Source organism: Tursiops truncatus, chromosome 3 (genome assembly GCF_011762595.2).
Source record: "Tursiops truncatus isolate mTurTru1 chromosome 3, mTurTru1.mat.Y, whole genome shotgun sequence".
Classification (NCBI taxonomy): domain Eukaryota; kingdom Metazoa; phylum Chordata; class Mammalia; order Artiodactyla; family Delphinidae; genus Tursiops; species Tursiops truncatus.
The window spans coordinates 31880062-31897496 of NC_047036.1; the positions used below are offsets into that span (position 1 = coordinate 31880062).

Consider the following 17435-nt stretch of genomic DNA (forward strand, 5'->3'; position numbering starts at 1 on the left):
AATGTAAGTGTGCTAAACACTCCCTATCAAATTAAAATGCAGAGAATGTACTTTTAAAAAAAGTCCCAATTACATGCTGTCTATAAGAGATGCTGTTTAAATATAAACACGACTATAGACTTATTTTAGGTCAAGCTTAGCAAATCGTTTTCAAAAGTTCTCCAAGTTCCCACCTAACTCTCCCCCAAAGTACTTCCTTCCTAACTGGATTACTGGTCTATCCTGTAGCATTAATTACTGCACTCATTTTTATTAATCCCCATAACCATAGGTCAAGAGAATAAAAGCAGCTATCCAAGCAAACACATATTCAACATTATCTCTAAAGCCCACGGAGCAAAAAAAGATAAAGGTTCAAAAAAGTTCTCCCCACTGTCTGGTTTCTGATGATTCTGGAATAAGGTGTGAACATAATTGCCACATCCAGGAGAGGGTGGAATATGTAGAATCAATCAATTTATCACCCGATCTTCCAGTAATATTTAGTTCAAGCAAGAAACTCCTTTAGAACTATTAAGGATGATGTTATCCCTCACTTAAATTCACTTAACAGACATTGAAGGAAAGCAATTCATACTCAAGTACTTATAGGTCATCCTCTGAAATTATAAAATATGAGAGCTCCACGTGGCCCCCTAACACTCAACATCTTGCTTTGTCATTGCCGGCTCCCTTGTTTTACTTGCTTTTGGATTTTATATATATATATATATATATATTTGGAAATAATAGCTATCTCTTAACTAACCAAGCTTTATGATATACTTTAGATTAGAAACTTTTCAAAAGGCCTGTTTAGTTTTTCACAATACAAGAATACATTTACAAAATAACATTTTAATTTCCATTAAGTTTTCTTAGAAATAATGCCAGTATCACCAATACGATCATAACCACAGCAGCATGCTTTAAGACCTAAAAGTGAATCTTTACTATGTCAAATGTGATAACATGCCCCCCAAAATAGAGAATTCTTATCCATGAGGGTGATCGTAAATCATCATCTAGTACTTACTTCATGAAGCCACTTTCTTCAGAAAACTCCCAATTCCCTCAAGTTCTATCAGTTTGGTTACCAAATACTGCCAAACATGTAATTACAGATATTTGTAGCAGTTGAACAAATAGAATAATTATTATATTTCACAATTTACATAGCTGATTTTATATACCTATATCTATATCCATAGTTATATCTATATAATGTTACTAACATTTATAGAACTATATTTCCCCTGAGAAATTTCATAGGGTAGGGCTACATTCCATTCATGCCTCCCCTGTCATAGTTACATATATGAGACTTTCTGGTGGAAGATGGCAGATGAGAGAGGATGGATGAAGGGTCATTCCCAGGTTTTTTGATTTGGTACCTGAATTAAAGTTTTGGCCATTCACTTAATACAAGAGAATCAAAGGGGGAAACATGAAGCGTTTGAACCTGGACATATTGACTTTGAAGTACAAATAAGTTGGTCTAGAGTTCAGATGAAATAACTGCAGTGGAGAGGAAGATTCAAGGGTCATCAGAGCACAAGTGATAATGGAAATCAGGACCATGGACGTGATCATTTGGGAGACTGTGCGGATTCAGAGGAGAATGCCGTGGATGGAGCCCTGGGACACACCAACATCTAGGGGACACATGGAGAACAAGAAGGGGACAGGGAAATGATAAAGGAAACTTTCACATACTGAGGTATGAGGAAGTCACTCTGGCTTATGCATGAGTTAACTTGAATTTTATGCTAACTAAAACAGCCTGTTTGTGGCGTATCAAACATATATTGTATGTCTGCTTTAATTATGAAAGAAAAGGGAGCACTGACCAGAAGTAAAGAATGTCCATGTTAAAAATAAAGATTAAACGCCTTCCTTCCTGGGATGCTAACGCTGGTACTCCTTCAATGACAAGACTCCCTCCCCAGATGCCAAGGCCATACTAACTCCCTGCGTACGTGCTGATATGGGCTTTTGGAAACCTTGAAGGAATTTATCCCTGACTTGTTGAATGTTCTTTGTTCTGACAACATATGAAACTGTGTTTAAAACCATGCTTCTCTGTACCTTTCTTCTGGCCTCTGCTGGTGGCCAGCCATCCTTGGCATTCCTTGGCTTGATGCAGAATAACTCCAATCTCTGTCTCAGTAGTCACATGGCATTCCTCCTGGGTATCTGTGTCCAAATTTCCCTCTTCCTATAAGGATAGCAGTCATTGGATTCATCCAGTCTGACCTCATCTTACCTTGATTAAATCTGCAAAAACAGTATTTCCAAATAGGGTCATATTCTGAAGTTCTGGGTGGACACGAATTTTTAAAGGACACTATTCAACCTAGTACACCATCCTAAGGGTATGATGGCAGATTTACAGGTGCTATAGTAACTAGTCTCTAGAAAAAGGAATATATTCGAGAAATTAGAGTGGTGCACAAAATAAATGAATTTTATGTGGACACCTGTTTGAGGATGTCATTGAGAGGACGTGACCTCCAGTTGACCCTCCAGCCCCAGGCAATTAGAGCCTCTTTATCCCCTCCCCTGTCCTTGGAATGTATGTTCTGTCCACTGTTCCTGTACCAGGAGCCATTTTCAAGGATGTAGCCTTGAGAGAGCAATGTGTTGTTGAGATCATGTGGTCTGTACACTGGACTGAACCCCATTAAGCCTTCTATGTAAACTGTTAAGGATCTGGCAGGCAGGAGAGGAGATGTATTTATCTTGCTTCTGCCTGAGACAAGCCTTCTATGTAAATTCCCTGCCTATTAACACTGCCATCTACCAATCTGAATGGGTCTACCTCTCCTTGACCTTTGTGTAAGGCGGAAAGTTTAGAATTTCACTAGGGGAATTCCCTGAGGTCATGAACCAACAGCACCGATTTTTTGTAACTCAGTTTCTTTCAATTGTTATAGGAGCCCAAAGTCAGTGAAGACTCACTTTGCAGAAATTCATCACACTCAATATTTTTTATTTGGCATCTCATCTGCTATAAGAAACACCCCTCTGAACTGTTTCTGTAAAGAAGAAATTAACATTTTTTTTCACTCAGTGAAACAGAGAATCAGAAAGCCTTCCTAACCCTTCCTAACCCTTGGGTAGCCACGCAGATGGCTAAACTAATGGCTCTAAAAAAACTCTTGGACTCCATTAAAAAAAAACTCTTGGACTCCATTAGTTTAGCCATCTGTGTGGCTACAGAACCTCTGTCAGACCAGGTAACCAAATGTAAAACAGCTAGTGGGAAGCAGCCACATAGCACAGGGGGATCAGCTCCCTGCTTTGTGACCACCTAGAGGGGTGGGATGGGGAGGGTGGGAGGGAGACGCAAGAGGGAGGAGATATGGGGATATATGTATATGTATAGCTGATTCACTTTGTTATACAGCAGAAGCTAACACACCACTGTAAAGCAATTACACTCCAATAAAGATGTTTAAAAAAAAACCAAACTCTTGGAGTAATGAGAGGTGTGGCAAAGGACCATTCATTTATTTAGACAAAAGTACCTTTAACTGCATTATCATCAAACATTTACTATATGGAGCATAGTAATGCTGTCTTTGTGGCACCATTAGATATGATGTGTATTTAGGCCTAAAAAGAATTCTTTCCCTGGGATGGCATTGGGAGAGCAAAAAATGACATAAAGGAGCAAAAAGGACAAACATAAAAGTAACATTTGGGCTGATTCTGACATTATTTTGAGCCATCCAGTCAATTCCGTAAGTGATTCTAAGATATGATTCATGGGCGACCCTTCTTGATTACTCGTGGCTCCCCCTGTCCCTGCCATCTGTGGTACTTTGCGGTACCTGAATCCCACCAGGCTTAGCTGACCAAAAACTAGGCCCCATGAACAAGCCTCCGGAGCTGCGGGGCATCACTTCCCGACACCTGAGCCCCCCACTCTCCTCTCTGGGTCCAAGGCTACCACCATAGGAACCGTATTCAGTTGGTTTCCATACCAGCTCCAAAGTCGATAAGCCTTTACAGAGTCCATCATATAACTACGAGGAGAGGGCAAATATGCATGTCAAAGGCCCTGTATTTGAAATACGTATTTCAAAGTCTGGACGGCATTATTAAGAGGAAAAGTAAGCCATGCTGCAGCACACACAGCTGTTTGTGAAACTAAGGTTTCAGGACAGTTGTGCAGGCGAGACTGTGACAGAGTGTTTCTAGAGAGGAACGCAAAGCAGGATCCTAGAACTACTTTTTATTTGTATTGCTCTGAACGCCAAACGGAAACACAGTAGGAAGTTTGTCTGGGGCGCTTGTCTTTTACCCAAAGACTTTCTGCCCGGGAGCCCAGGGGTTCTGCCTCTAGGTTGGGATAACAAGTGGCCCCGCGGGATCCCACCGGCTTCGCTCTGCGCCCGCGGGGTGGCCGGCCGGCGGGGTCCGCGGGGTGGCCGGCCGGCGGGGTCCGCAGCGCGGCACGGGGGCGCGATGCCCGGCCTGCCGAGTTTTCGGTTTCCACTTTTCCTTTCCAGGCCTCTCCCACTTCCTTTCCCCCCGGTCCCCACGTCCGGGGGCCCGCACCTCTGCAGGGTCCCGTCCGCTCCCCCCGGGGACCCAAAGGAGGCGAATTCCTGTGGGTCCCAGGAGTGCCAAGAGTGCGCAGCGAGACGGGAAATTGCAAAAGTCCTCGCCCCTCTGCCCTCCCCCGCGGCTTTCCCGTAACTCCCGCCCCTGGGCGCGCGCCCCGCAGCTGATTCATTGCCCGGGCGCGGGGCCGGCCCTGCACGTCCACACCCGCGCTCGCCCCTGCCTCGCACCGCGGCGGCAGCCAAGCCGACTACTCAGCCCGGCTCACGGAGCCTTACCGCCCGCGGGGTGAGTACCCACCCGACCGCCCGTCCCGCTCCCCTCCGCGCGCCCCGCCTCCCTCCGTGGCTCTTCCGACGGACGGACCTGGGTGGCGTCCGGTAGAATCCGACCCCATTGCCGGCCCTTCCCGGCTGGACGCGGCCCGGAGCTCAGCCGTCTTCTCCCCTGCTTGGCGCCGAGGCCCCGCGTTTGCTTTGGTTCGCGATTCGCTCTGCTCCGAGACGGTGCTTTGAGGGGTCCTCACCCGTGGCGCGCCAGCCTGGTGCGTAACACTGGAATACTAATTTTTCCCAGAGCGCACGCTGCTGGGGACACCACGACGGTTCCTACCCTGCTTTTACGTTCGCCATCCCACCGCCTCTTTCGCAGGTAGTTGGGAGTTAAAATTCCCATTTGACCCACTTTTGCCTCTCTCCCAACACTCCAGAGTGAACTGCTGTCTCCAGCCTCCCCTCACGCTCCCTTAACCCCCACCTGACAGTCATTCCTCTCGCAGTCCGCGATCTCCCTCCACCCGGTCTCTGTTTACACCTGGAAGCGGGAGGCGCTCACGCGCAGGTGGAGCGGGAAATCCCGGGGAGGTGTCTGGGGTAGACGCCAAGCGAATGCAAGGAGCGCCGAGGTGTCTGGCCGGGCGGTGGGAGCCTTGCATTTGTAACTAACCCACCCGTCATCCTTTTATAGACAAACCTTTCCTAGGCAAAAAGCACGGAGGGGTTCAATAACTTGTCCAAGACCGTAGAGCTGGCCGCGGTGGCAATGACGTCGCGAAGCGCGGGGCTTTGCCCCTTACACCGAGAGCCCTTTCTTGACAGTCCTTGGCCCGCTCACGCATCCATCCGTCCTGCCTGCCTGTCCTATGGTGGGAAGCACAGTGCGCCATGCCACTGAGCAGGGACGCCTGGTAACTGACAAGCCCGAAGACTGAACAAGCTTATTCTCCAGCTCGAGAGGCCGATGTAGGCAGAGGATATGATAGAACTGAATGTAGTGTATTTCATTTGAGCTAGAAGGAGGGAAGCTCTGGGTCTTATTCTCAAGTCTAAACTGACTTTGGGACTTGGGTCAGGTTAACTTTATGGCCTCAGCCTCTGTCTCCTCCTCTGCAAAATAATAATGGTTCACACTTACTATGGGACCAGGCACTATTCTAAGTACTGTACATATGCTAGACGATGTAAGCGTCACCAGTGATGTAGGTAGCAGTTTTCTCATTCTGATTTTATCAGTGAGAAAACTGAGACCCAGAGAAGTTAAGTAACTTGTCTGTGGTCACACAGCTAGCGCGTGACAGAGTCAGGATTTGGCTTTGGAATCTGCTTATAACCACTGTGTTGTGCCTCAAACTCTAGGACCCTTTTTAGAGTGTTTCCCACCCCACCCCACCCGTGGTGCTTCATTATTGTCCTGCTTCGTCTCTCTCCTTGGCTGTTTTAAAATGCACTCAGAGACCCTTGAAGCTGAAGGGCCCCAAAGGGTCATAGTGGCCAGGGGTTCCCAAACTTAGCTGTGTCTTAGAATCATTCTTGAAGCTTTTCAAAGCGCTGGCCTCCACCTTCACCTGCCTACTCAGAATCGTCAGGGCATGCTAAGTTTGGCGTCTCCCAGATAGCGTTCAGTATTGTTAGAATGCCTCCAGTGGCAGGGAGCTCACCAGCTAACGTGATTGTTGGACAGAGCTAATTCTCAGCTGTAACTTGCCTCCTTGTGGTACCTGTTCTGTCTCCTGTTGTCTCAGCAAATGTGTCTAAACCTCTAAACCTTCTGTATCAAAGGCCACCTTGAGAGGAAAGGGCTGGTCTTAGGTGTCTAACGGGGACTGGAGCCACACTGGGGAGAACACTTACACACTGGGTCTTTTCCTTCTACCCCGTTCTTTAACCTGAAAGAGCAGAAACATCTACAGGGGTGCAGAGAGGTGTTTCAGAGTCTCTGTTGTTTCTTGTAACCCTTTGTCCTGAAAAAGGAACCAAATCAGGAAAACTATCAGGGTGTTGAAAGAGGAATCGGTGGTGCTGTGATTTGACAAGAGGAAGGTGTGTGTTTTCCTTGTGGGAGGATTTTTGGCTTGGGTAGAAGGAAAACTGAGTGTCATCTTGCTCACTTACAGGAACAGTGAGCCCTGGCTCTCTTTTCCCTGGGGGAGGAAGTCCTCCTTGATTGAAAAAAATATATGAAAGGGGGAAATATAAGACAAATAAGATTTTGTGAGAAATACCCCTCCCTCCAAGCAGGCTTCCTTGCTCTGTAAAGCACAAGTTTCTTCTCCAGCAGCTGTGTCCTTGCTTTTACAAGGTTGTCTATTTTATTTTTGTGTTTTAAAAATAATGCAAATAATAAGTGAATATATATATGAACTATATGAAATGAAATGCACTCCTACTCCCACACAGAAGAGGGTAAGTTCAGGTTGGTACCTACTATTCCAAGATTTCTTCTTTTCTATACAATTGCATAATATGTATATAAACACTATGTTTTTTTTAAGATATTTTTCTTTTTTTAAAATTGTACAATTATCTATTTATTTATTTATTTTATTTTACTTTATTTTTGGCTTTGTTGGGTCTTCATTTCTGCACACGGGCTTTCTCTAGTTGTGGCGATCGGGGGCTACTTTATGTTGTGGTGCACGGGCTTCTCATTGCGGTGGCTTCTCTTGTTGCAGAGCACAGGCTCTAGGCGCACAGGCTTCAGTAGTTGTGGTGGGAGGGCTCAGTAGTTGTGGTGCACAGGCTTAGCTAGTCCGTGGCATGTGGGATCTTCCCAGACCAGGGCTTGAACCCGTGTCCCCTGCATTGGCAGGCAGATTCTCAACCACTGTGCCACCAGGGAAGGCCTACACTATGTTTTAATATATGTAAATGAGATCTTACTATCATTGTGCAGCTTATTTTTTCACCCTCAAGTCTTAGAGATCTAACATCTCTGTATGTACCTCTTTTGCAATGGCTACATGTTATTCTAAAGTACTAGTGCTTATTCTTATTTCTTATTATTTTAATTAGAGACATTTATTCATCCTTTCCCTTATTGATGGACATTTGAGTTGTTTAAAATTATTCAGCATTAGCAACAGTGCTTTAGGGAAGATTGTGCATTCATCTTTGTGCTTAAGCCTGAGTATAATATCCTAGGAGAGAGATTTGTGGGTCAAAGTGTTTATCCATTTTTCAACTTGATAGATAAAACCCTTCAAATTGCACCACTGACCCACCCCAGGTACTAATTTAAACTCAGCCCATTTCCCTCATCCTTCCTAAAACCTGGTGTTATCTCTTTTTTTTAATTTAAATTTTCAAATCTGGTAAATGAGTGAAATCCAATAAGGCATTTTAATTTGCATTTTGCTGATTATTGCTGCAATTTAATATTTCTAAACACAGTATTTGTGGATCATGTGTGTCTCCTGTCAGTTACCTGTGCGTATCCTTTGCTCACTTTTCTACTGAGTTGCTTTCTCTTATTTCTATTTACTGCCGAAGCTCTACAGGTACTCAGTTTCTTAATCTTTTGTCTGTTGTAGATGATGCAAATATTTCTTCTAGTGTAATGCTCATTTCCAAATTTTTTTTATTATGGTAAAATACATAATATAAAATTTACCATTTTAATCATTTTAAGTATACGGGTCTGTGTCATTAAGTACATTCATATTGTTGTGCAACCATCCCCACCGTCCATCTCCAGAACTCTTCATCTTGCAAAACTGAAACTGTACCCATTAGACAATAATTCCACATTCCCCCTCTTCCCAACCCCTGACAGCCATCATTCTACTTTCTGTCTCTATGCATTCAAATACTCCAGGTACCTCATATAAATGGGGGAATCATACAGTCTTTGCCTTTTTGTAACTGGCTTATTTCACTTAGCAAAATGTCCTCAAGGCTCATCCATGCTGTAGCATGTATCAGAATTTCCTTCCTTTTTAAGGCCATTGTTTATGTATACCACATTCTGCTTATCCGTTTATAATGCTTTTATTTATTTATTTTTAAAATAAATTTATTTATTTATATTTTATTTTTGGCTACGTTGGGTCTTCGTTGTGGTGTGCGGGCTTCTCACTGCAGTGGCTTCTCTTGTTGCAGAGCACGGGCTCTAGGCGTGCAGGCTTCAGTAGTTGTGGCGCACGGGCTCAGTAGTTGTGGCACGTGGGCTCAGTAGTTGTGGCTCACGGGCTTAGTTGCTCCGCGGCATGTGGGATCCTCCCAGACCAGTGATCGAACCCATGTCCCCTGCATTGGCAGGTGGATTCTCAACCACTGTGCCACCAGGAAAGCCCAATGCTTTTATTTTTAACTATCTTTTGCTGCACAGAAGTTTTAAATGTTTGTGTAATCAACTCTGCAATCTCATGCTTTCTGTGCTTTGTCTAGCTTAGAAAGGTCTTTTTCACCTAAAAATTATTTTTAAGTTTTTTTCTAATACTTTTATTATTTTGGTTTTACATTTAGCTCTGTAAAATTTCAGATTTTTGTATAAGGTGGAAGGTAAAATGTAACTTAACTTTTTTCCTAAGTTTTAAGCATTGCTCCAATACTGTTTATATAATCATGCAACTTTTTTCTAACTCATTTGAAATTCTATTTTTACAGTAAAATAAATTCCTGTTTATATAAGGCCCTGTTTCAGGATTCTACCCTATTTGTCTGATCTATTTTTGTCTCTTCTTCTGCCAGTATCACCTGTGTTAAATGCTATAGCTTGATGGTATATTTTTATACCTAGGAGTATATATTTGTGGTTTTTTTCCCTCAGAATGTTTTCTGAAAGTGATTCTCATACATTTTCATTTTGTATAAACTTTACAAATAACTTGTCAAGTTTAATAAAATCCTATTGGAATTTTTCTTAAGATTTTCTTGGCTTTCTAATTATCAGTAATTTTTTTATGCCTTAATGTCGATTGTCGTATGCCCTTCACACATGCAGGAAGCAGCGTGATGTGACTGGCGAGTGACTCACATGGCTCAAGCTCTGAATTGACTGTGTCAACCTGGACAAGTTACTTTTAGCCTTTCTTAGCCTTAATTTCCCTATCTTTGTATAGGGATAATAATTGAATCTCCTTTCAGGGGGCTGTTATAAGGATTCTATTAATGAATGCATGTAAATCACTTAGCAAAGCACCTAGCAGAGGGTTAGCACCCAGTACGTGCTAGCTGGGATCATTTTCACATTTCCCTTCCTATCCTGCTGTGGGCACTGCAGTGTGCCTTGTCAGAGCAAGAACTGGTAAGTCTTCTCCTTCATATATCCATAGTGTCCTAGGAGACAAAAATATGTAATAAATATTGAATATAGTAGTGCTTCTCAAACTTCAGTGTGTATCTGCATCACCTGGGGATCTTGTTTAAATGCAGATTTTTATCCCACACTTTGCAAATGTAGTCTCTCACTGATATATATATATATATATATATATATATATTTTTTTTTTTTTTTTTTTTTTTTTTTTTTTTTTTTATTTTTTTGCGGTATGTGGGCCTCTCACTGTTATGGCCTCTCCCGTTGCGGAGCACAGGCTCCGGACACGCACGCTCAACGGCCATGGCTCACGGGCCCAGCCGCTCCGCGGCATGTGGGATCTTCCCGGACCGGGGCACGAACCCACGTCCCCTGCATTGGCAGGCGGACTCTCAACCACTGCGCCACCAGGGAAGCCCTCTCACTGATATTTAAAATTATGCTGCTAGTGACAGTATGTCCTTTGGGGATAAATGTGATTGATGTGACTTGTAAATTGCTTTCTTTTAATATTATATGCTAAAGAACTAAATTATATTTAGGCTGTTTCCTTTCTTCCTTCCTCCCTTCCTTCCTTTCTTCTTTTTCTTTTTTTTTCCTTATGAAAAGAGAGTTAGTGAAAGAGCTAAATATAACAGCAAATTCTATTCTTAGATCTGAAATCACTGAGACAGGTAACTATGTGGGTTATTTAAAACTGTTGATTTATGCTGAAGACAGCCACATAAAATATATCCAGTCTGAGTATGAAATGTAAGTCAGCTGATAGGAAAGCCCGAATTACAAGTGTCTTAGCAAAGAGAAAGACATAAGGAACACTTGGAAAAACATAAGACTAAATGTAAGATTAAAAAGAACTCTTGGAAAGCATGGCCTGAGGTTCTGCTGTGTGAGAACAGTGTGTGACAGCTCTTGAGAAGAGGTAAGTCAACAGGAGCTACACTCTCGTGTGAGTAAATTTCTCACACATCACATTGTCTCTTAGTCAATTCTCTCTACTCCCAGTCTTCCTAACAGGGGACTTTGAGCAAGTTAATCTCAATCTAGTGTGCCCATCTGTCTGAAGAGGATGGCAGTATATTTTTCTATCTGGGACATTGGTTACTTTCTGTTTGAAAATGCATTAGTAGAGTGCCTGCATTTTCTCAGGACCTGAGAGATCACATTTTTTTTGTAGGGAAATACATGACACCCTCAGAGACTGATCCAGTACCTAAAAAATATCAACCTTTCTTCAGGTCTGTTTAACAGCTATGGGCTGGATTTGAATCACAAAACACTTTTGACTCGTTTACCCCTGTTGGGATATATGTGTGGAAATAATGGAATTGCCAGTACTTGCACAAGACTGAACGCAATATTTGTAAAACACACATACGCACACATACACACATGCACACACATGTTGTAAAGAACGCTTTATGTTGCAGAATTACATAACTTGAGAGAGATCTATAATTTCTCTCATCCTACTTGCTTCTCTTCCCCCACACCAGCTCTAAATTTATAACTCTTAGTAGTTGGGTGTGTCTTTGGGGGCCAGTTTGGATCCTTCAAGTAGAAGACAGCAAGGCAGAAACAGATGTGCAGGAGATCTTTTGGGAAAGCATTGTGAAGTATAAAGGGAAAAGGGAGCAGGAATAGGCAGAGAGCACCTCCAAACCCACTGCAGGTCTGAGCCCTGTGAAAGGGGATAGGGAAGAAGAAAGATCGGCAAGGAAGAGCTTCCAGCTGCAGTGCAGCTCTGAGAAAGTTCCAGCCAGTGATGGGGAGGCTTTGATCAAAGGTTGTCTATTAGAGGAGCCCCGTGTCGGGTGGAGAAGACTTGGTTTGATATTTGATGGCAGCAGCCAGGGGGGACTGTGGGCTTGGGTGTGAATGTGCAGTGGATCCAAAGGTGTGGCAATGGAGGCTGTCAGGAAGCTATGCGGTAGGTTCCTGCGAAGGGAGCTCTGAGTGGCATAGCTGTACGGTTGCCACACTTCTCTTCTAGAGGTGGTTTTCTGCACACGCTCTTCTGAAACTTGCTTTTTCTTTCAATATTTTTTGGACATTCTTCCATGTCAACACATGATTCTAGCTCATCCTTTTTAACAGCTTGATAATATTCTTTCGTAGAAATGCACCATAATTAAATTTTCTACTTTCTTTGGATGGATATTTAGATTGTTTTAATTTTTTTCCTCAATAAAAACAATGTTACAATGAACAGAGGACAAAATCCCAGAAATAGTATTTCTGCCTCAAAGATAATGCATACTAAAATTTTAATAGATATTGCCAAATTGACCTTGTTAAAGTTGTGCTTTTTGACCATCGGTGAGTAGCAATGCCTACTTTTTCAAACTCTTACCCGTGCTAGGTATTAAGACCTTTTTAAGCTTTGCCAATTGGACACCACACAGACACACACAGAGATATACACAGCTACTGCTTTAATTTGTGTGTATTTAATTATTAGTGATAGTGTCCAGTTTTTCTTTTTTCTCTTTTTGGTTATTGATATTTCTTTCTTTTCTGTGAATTACATAATCATGTCATTTGCCAGTTTTTCTATAGAGTTTCTTGTCTTTTTCTTATTGATTTCTAAGATCTCTATATATATTAGGGATAGTAACCTTTTGACATAAGTATTGAAACTGTTGTTCCCAGTTTGGTTTTGGACCTATTATATTACCAAAAATTTTCAATATTCATTTGATTGGTATAGCAGTCTTTACCATTTTTTGCTTCTGGTTTCGTATCATGCTTGGACAGATTATACAAATATTCACCTATGTTTTATTCTAGTAATCTTTTTCTTCCATTTTTACTGAGATATAATTGACATACAACACTGTGTAAGTTTCGGGTGTACACATAATGATTTAACTTACATACATCATGAAGTGATGATTACAGTAAGTTTAGTGAACATCCATCATCTCATATAAATACATAATTAAAGAAATAGAGAAAATATCTTCCTTGTGATGAAAACTCTTAGGATTTACTCTCTTAATAACTCTCATATGTAACGTACATCACCATTAATTAACTTTATCATGCTGCACATTACATCCCTCATATTTATTTGTCTCAGAACTAGAAGTTTGTACCTTTTGCCTGCCTTCCTCCAATTCCCCCTCCCCCTACTCCCTGCCTCTGGTAGCTACAAATCTGATCTCTTTTTCTAATAGTTTGTTTTTGAAGTGTCATCGACCTACAACATTATGTTAGTTCCTAATACACAACATGGTGATTCAGTATTTCTATACATTTCCAATGATCGCCATAAGTCTAGTCATCTGTCACCATACAAAGATATTACATAGTTATTGACTATATTCCCCACACTGTACATTTCATACCTGTGACTCATTTATTTTGTAATTGAAAGTTTATATACCTTAATCTCCCTCCCCTATTTCTCTCCTCCCCCCAACCCCGCCCTTCTGGCAACCACCTATTTGTTCTCTCTATCTACAACTTTGTTTCTGTTTAGTTATATTTGTTCATTTATTATAGTTTTTAGATTCCACATTATAGGTGAAATTACGTGGTATTTGTCTTTCTCTCTCTGACTTATTTCACTTATCATAATAACCTTTAGGTCCATTCATGTTGTTGCAAATGCCAAGATTGAATTCTTTTTTATGGCTAAGTAATATTCCATTGTGTACATATGCCACATCTTCTTTATCCATTTATCTTTTGATGGGCACAGGGGTTGCTTCCATATCTTGACAATTGTAAATAATGCTGCAATGAACATAGGGGTGCATACATCTTTTAAAATTAGTGTTTTCATTTGTTTCAGATAAATACCCAGAAGCGGAATTACTGGATCATATGGAGTTCTATTTTTAATTTTTTGAGGAACCTCCAAACTATTTTCCATAGTGGCTGCACCAATTTACATTCGCATCAACAATGCAAGAGGGTTCCCTTTTCTTCACATCCTTGTCAGCATTTGCTATTTGTTGTATTTGGATGGTAGCTGTTCTGACAGGTGTGAGGTGATAACTCACTGTGGTTTTGGTTTGCATTTCCCCGATAATTAGTGATGTTGAGCATCTTTTCATGTGCCTGTTGGCCATCCGTATGTCTTCTTTGGAAAAATGTCTGTTCAGGCCTTCTGACCATTTTTTAATTGGATTGTTTGTTTTTTTGATGTTGAGTTTTATGAGTTCTCTGTTTATTCTAGTAAAGCTAATGGTCTTGCATTTACATTTTTGTTCATCTGGATTTTATTTTGTTGAAGGAAATGAAGCAGTAGCAATAATGATCAAATTAACATTAATTGGATTTACTGTGTGTATGTTCTCATAATCTTATTTGATCCTCATGGCAATCCTATGAGGTAGGTTATTTATTCTCATTTTACAGAAAAGAAAATCGAAGCCTAGATGGTTTAAGTAACTTGTCTATAGTCATATAGTTATTAAGTGCCGGGGGGGATTAGACCCTAAGTAGTCTTATGTCAGAGCAGCTGTACATAACTGTTACAGCTTCCTTTTCCCATACATGTCTGGGTTGGTACATTGTTCCAGTACCATTTGGGTGAATAATGTATCTTTTCTCAAATGAAGTATCACCTTTAGCATTTACTAAATGCCTACATATTCTTTGGGTCCAGAATATTCCTTGGATCCAGGTTTTCAAGTTCTTTCTTTGACTTCACATACAACTTAGAGACTCAACTTTACTCCTATCTGGAATCACAGATTCCAAGAATCATTAACTAAACATTGCTGAAAAAAAGAAGATGAGCTGTGAGTCAGTTCAGTCTCATAAATCAGGATTGACCTTACAAAACTAGTAGAAACATTTAAGTGGGTAGGTTTAGAGGGCGGGGAAGAAGTGCTTGAACCTTGCGCCTGCCTCCGAGTGATGGATACTTAAGGAGGAAGGGGTGGTGGAATTGGGGTGAAACCTTGTGGATAATCAATCCTATGCTGTAACGGTGGAGGCCCTTTCAAAGGGGCTCCGAAAGACAAATGGCAGGGCTCTTAAAAAAAAAAAAAGAACAGAACCTGGAAGATGTGGGCATCCTCCATGAAGTGGCATGCAACTCTTTGTACTGCCACATAGAGCTCTTTCGCAAGGTACACACACGGATCCCGTGTCCTACTTGAACAGCTTCTTCTTTAAAATAGTATTTGCATATGACATCATTGGGGCACCCAGCCAATTTTGAAGAGTTTGGAAACACACTCATGTTCTTGGGAAGCAAGTGATCGATTAAGCTGCTTCCCATGGGGATTATTTGCGGTGGGGAAACTTCTCAGGAATAAATATTTCAGTAATGACAGAACAAGAAGTACTGGTGAAGAGGGGCAGATTTTTCAAAAGCTGTGTTTTCATTACACATGTAGTTTTTATTACACATGTAGTAGATATTTGAATATCCCTCAAGTGTAGTATTACACATGAGGGATATTCAAAGGCATCTTCTTTTTGCAGAGACAAGATTTGAATGAGAAGTTCTACGAAAGGAGTGGGTAATTTTTCTTTCCTTTCCTCCCTTTTTCCTCCAGAGAAGGAATGTCAGTGAAAGACTATGAATTCGGCAACATTTGGCAACAGAAAATGTAGAAGGGCCTGAAAAAGAATCTATTTTAATTAAAATAAAATTGAGGGCTTCCCTGGTGGCGCAGTGGTTGAGAGTCCGCCTGCCGATGCGGGGGACACGGGTTCGTGCCCCGGTCCGGGAAGATCCCACATGCCGCGGAGCGGCTGGGCCCGTGAGCCATGGCCGCTGAGCCTGCGCGTCCGGAGCCTGTGCTCCGCAACGGGAGAGGCCACAACAGTGAGAGGCCCGGGTACCGCCAAAATAAATAAATAAATAAATAAATAATAAAATTGAAAGCAAGGAAGAGAGAATGCAAGAAAATTGGTACAAGTTTTTGTTCGTTTACTGGATATTGACTGGGTAGCAACTGCGTTCTGGTACTGTGACAGACGTGGGGAGTAAGATGTAGACCTGTCCTCAAGCAGCTCATAGTCTGGGTAGGAAAAATGGAGATCTGAAAAATAAAAATCAAGAACAGATTTTGTCTGGATTTGTTAATCCCATAATCCTAATAACAGATACAAACTACTATATATAAAATAGATAAGCAACAAGGAATTACTGTGTAGCCTAGGGAACTATATTCAATATCTTGTAATAACCTATAATAGAAAATAATCTCTCTCTCTATATATACACACACACACATAAACTTACTGTATGCCTGAAACTAACACAATATTGTAAATCAACTGCACTTCTTCTTTTCTTTTTGGCCGCACTGTGCACCTTGTGGGAATCTTAGTTTGCCGACCAGGGATTGAACCTGGGCCCCGGCAGTGAGAGTGCTGAGTCCTAACCACTGGACCGCCAGGGAATTCCCTCAACTATACCTCAATTTTAAAACACTGGGGGAAATTTTTTTTAAAAAGAGAGAGAACAGATTTGGGAAAGGACAATGTCATGCGGATGGGGCAGGAAAGTATTTTCCCTTTCTGAATTCTGCCACTCCGTACTTCCCAGACTTCCTTTTCTTACTGGAAAGTGGACGTGGCAATGCTCCTTGCTCGCGATCGTGGAGAGAGAAAGCCTGTTGAATGAACGGGAGAGCTGGGTAGCCTCTCTCGGCTCAGAAGCAGAGCTTCGGAGGAAAAACCAAACCCTGCCTGGTGCACCCTGAGCATCTGTAGGGGAACGTGCCAGCAGCCGCCTGATGCTGAGGGACTCACCAGCCCTCATCCTTGAGGTGATGGGGGAAAGCCTGGCCTCATCTTGGATTTTCATTTTGATCTGCATGAGGGGGAGTACTGTAGGGTGTAGAGCACCCCAGAGCTGTGTGCTCGGACCTCTTTCTCTTTTCTGTCTGTGCGCCCTCTTGGAGACCTTTCAGTCCTGTGGCTTTAATACTATTTGTATGCACCAAGCATGCCTGGAGTTATACCCCCAGCCACGACCCCTCCCATGGCCCCTCCACAGGATGTATCCAGCTAGCTACTTGACATCTCCACTTGGATATCAAGTGAGCATTTCAGATTGAGATGTCGCAGGTTGGGTCCTTGATACAGCCCACTAAATCATTCTTCTGCTTCTCCATGAATGGTGATTCCACTTTCCCAGGGACTCAGGCCAAAATTCTTGGAGCCATCCACGATGTCTCACTTTGTCACCACCCCGCACACCCTGCCAGCTCTATCTTTAAAATCTCTCCCATTTCATCACCGTTCCCATGGCCACTGCCGTGCCCCCCGCCGGGTCTAAGCCAGCATCAGTCTCCCCTGGACTGTGGCCGTGACCTCCACCTGCACTGCCTCATGCTACTCTTGCCCCCTTCAATGTCTTCAATACGGGGTCCTTC

At 42.4% G+C, this 17435-nt stretch overlaps 1 protein-coding gene and 1 long non-coding RNA gene across 3 annotated transcripts in view; one reads left to right on the forward strand and one right to left on the reverse strand.

Annotated features, from left to right (window-relative positions):
- The window catches only part of LOC141278268 (uncharacterized), a 283972-nt gene extending 278562 nt beyond the window's left edge, over positions 1-5410 (reverse strand). For both annotated transcript variants that reach the window (XR_012330658.1, XR_012330656.1), the window contains exons 1-2: positions 4918-5410; positions 2068-2197 (exon numbers count right to left, since the gene is read on the reverse strand). This is a non-coding gene — a long non-coding RNA (uncharacterized lncRNA). The remainder of the gene's footprint in view (positions 1-2067; positions 2198-4917) is intronic.
- The window catches only part of OSMR (oncostatin M receptor), a 57891-nt gene continuing 45124 nt past the window's right edge, over positions 4669-17435 (forward strand). The window contains exon 1 of the mRNA XM_033852808.2: positions 4669-4839. The gene's annotated coding sequence lies outside the window, so the exon portion shown is untranslated. The remainder of the gene's footprint in view (positions 4840-17435) is intronic.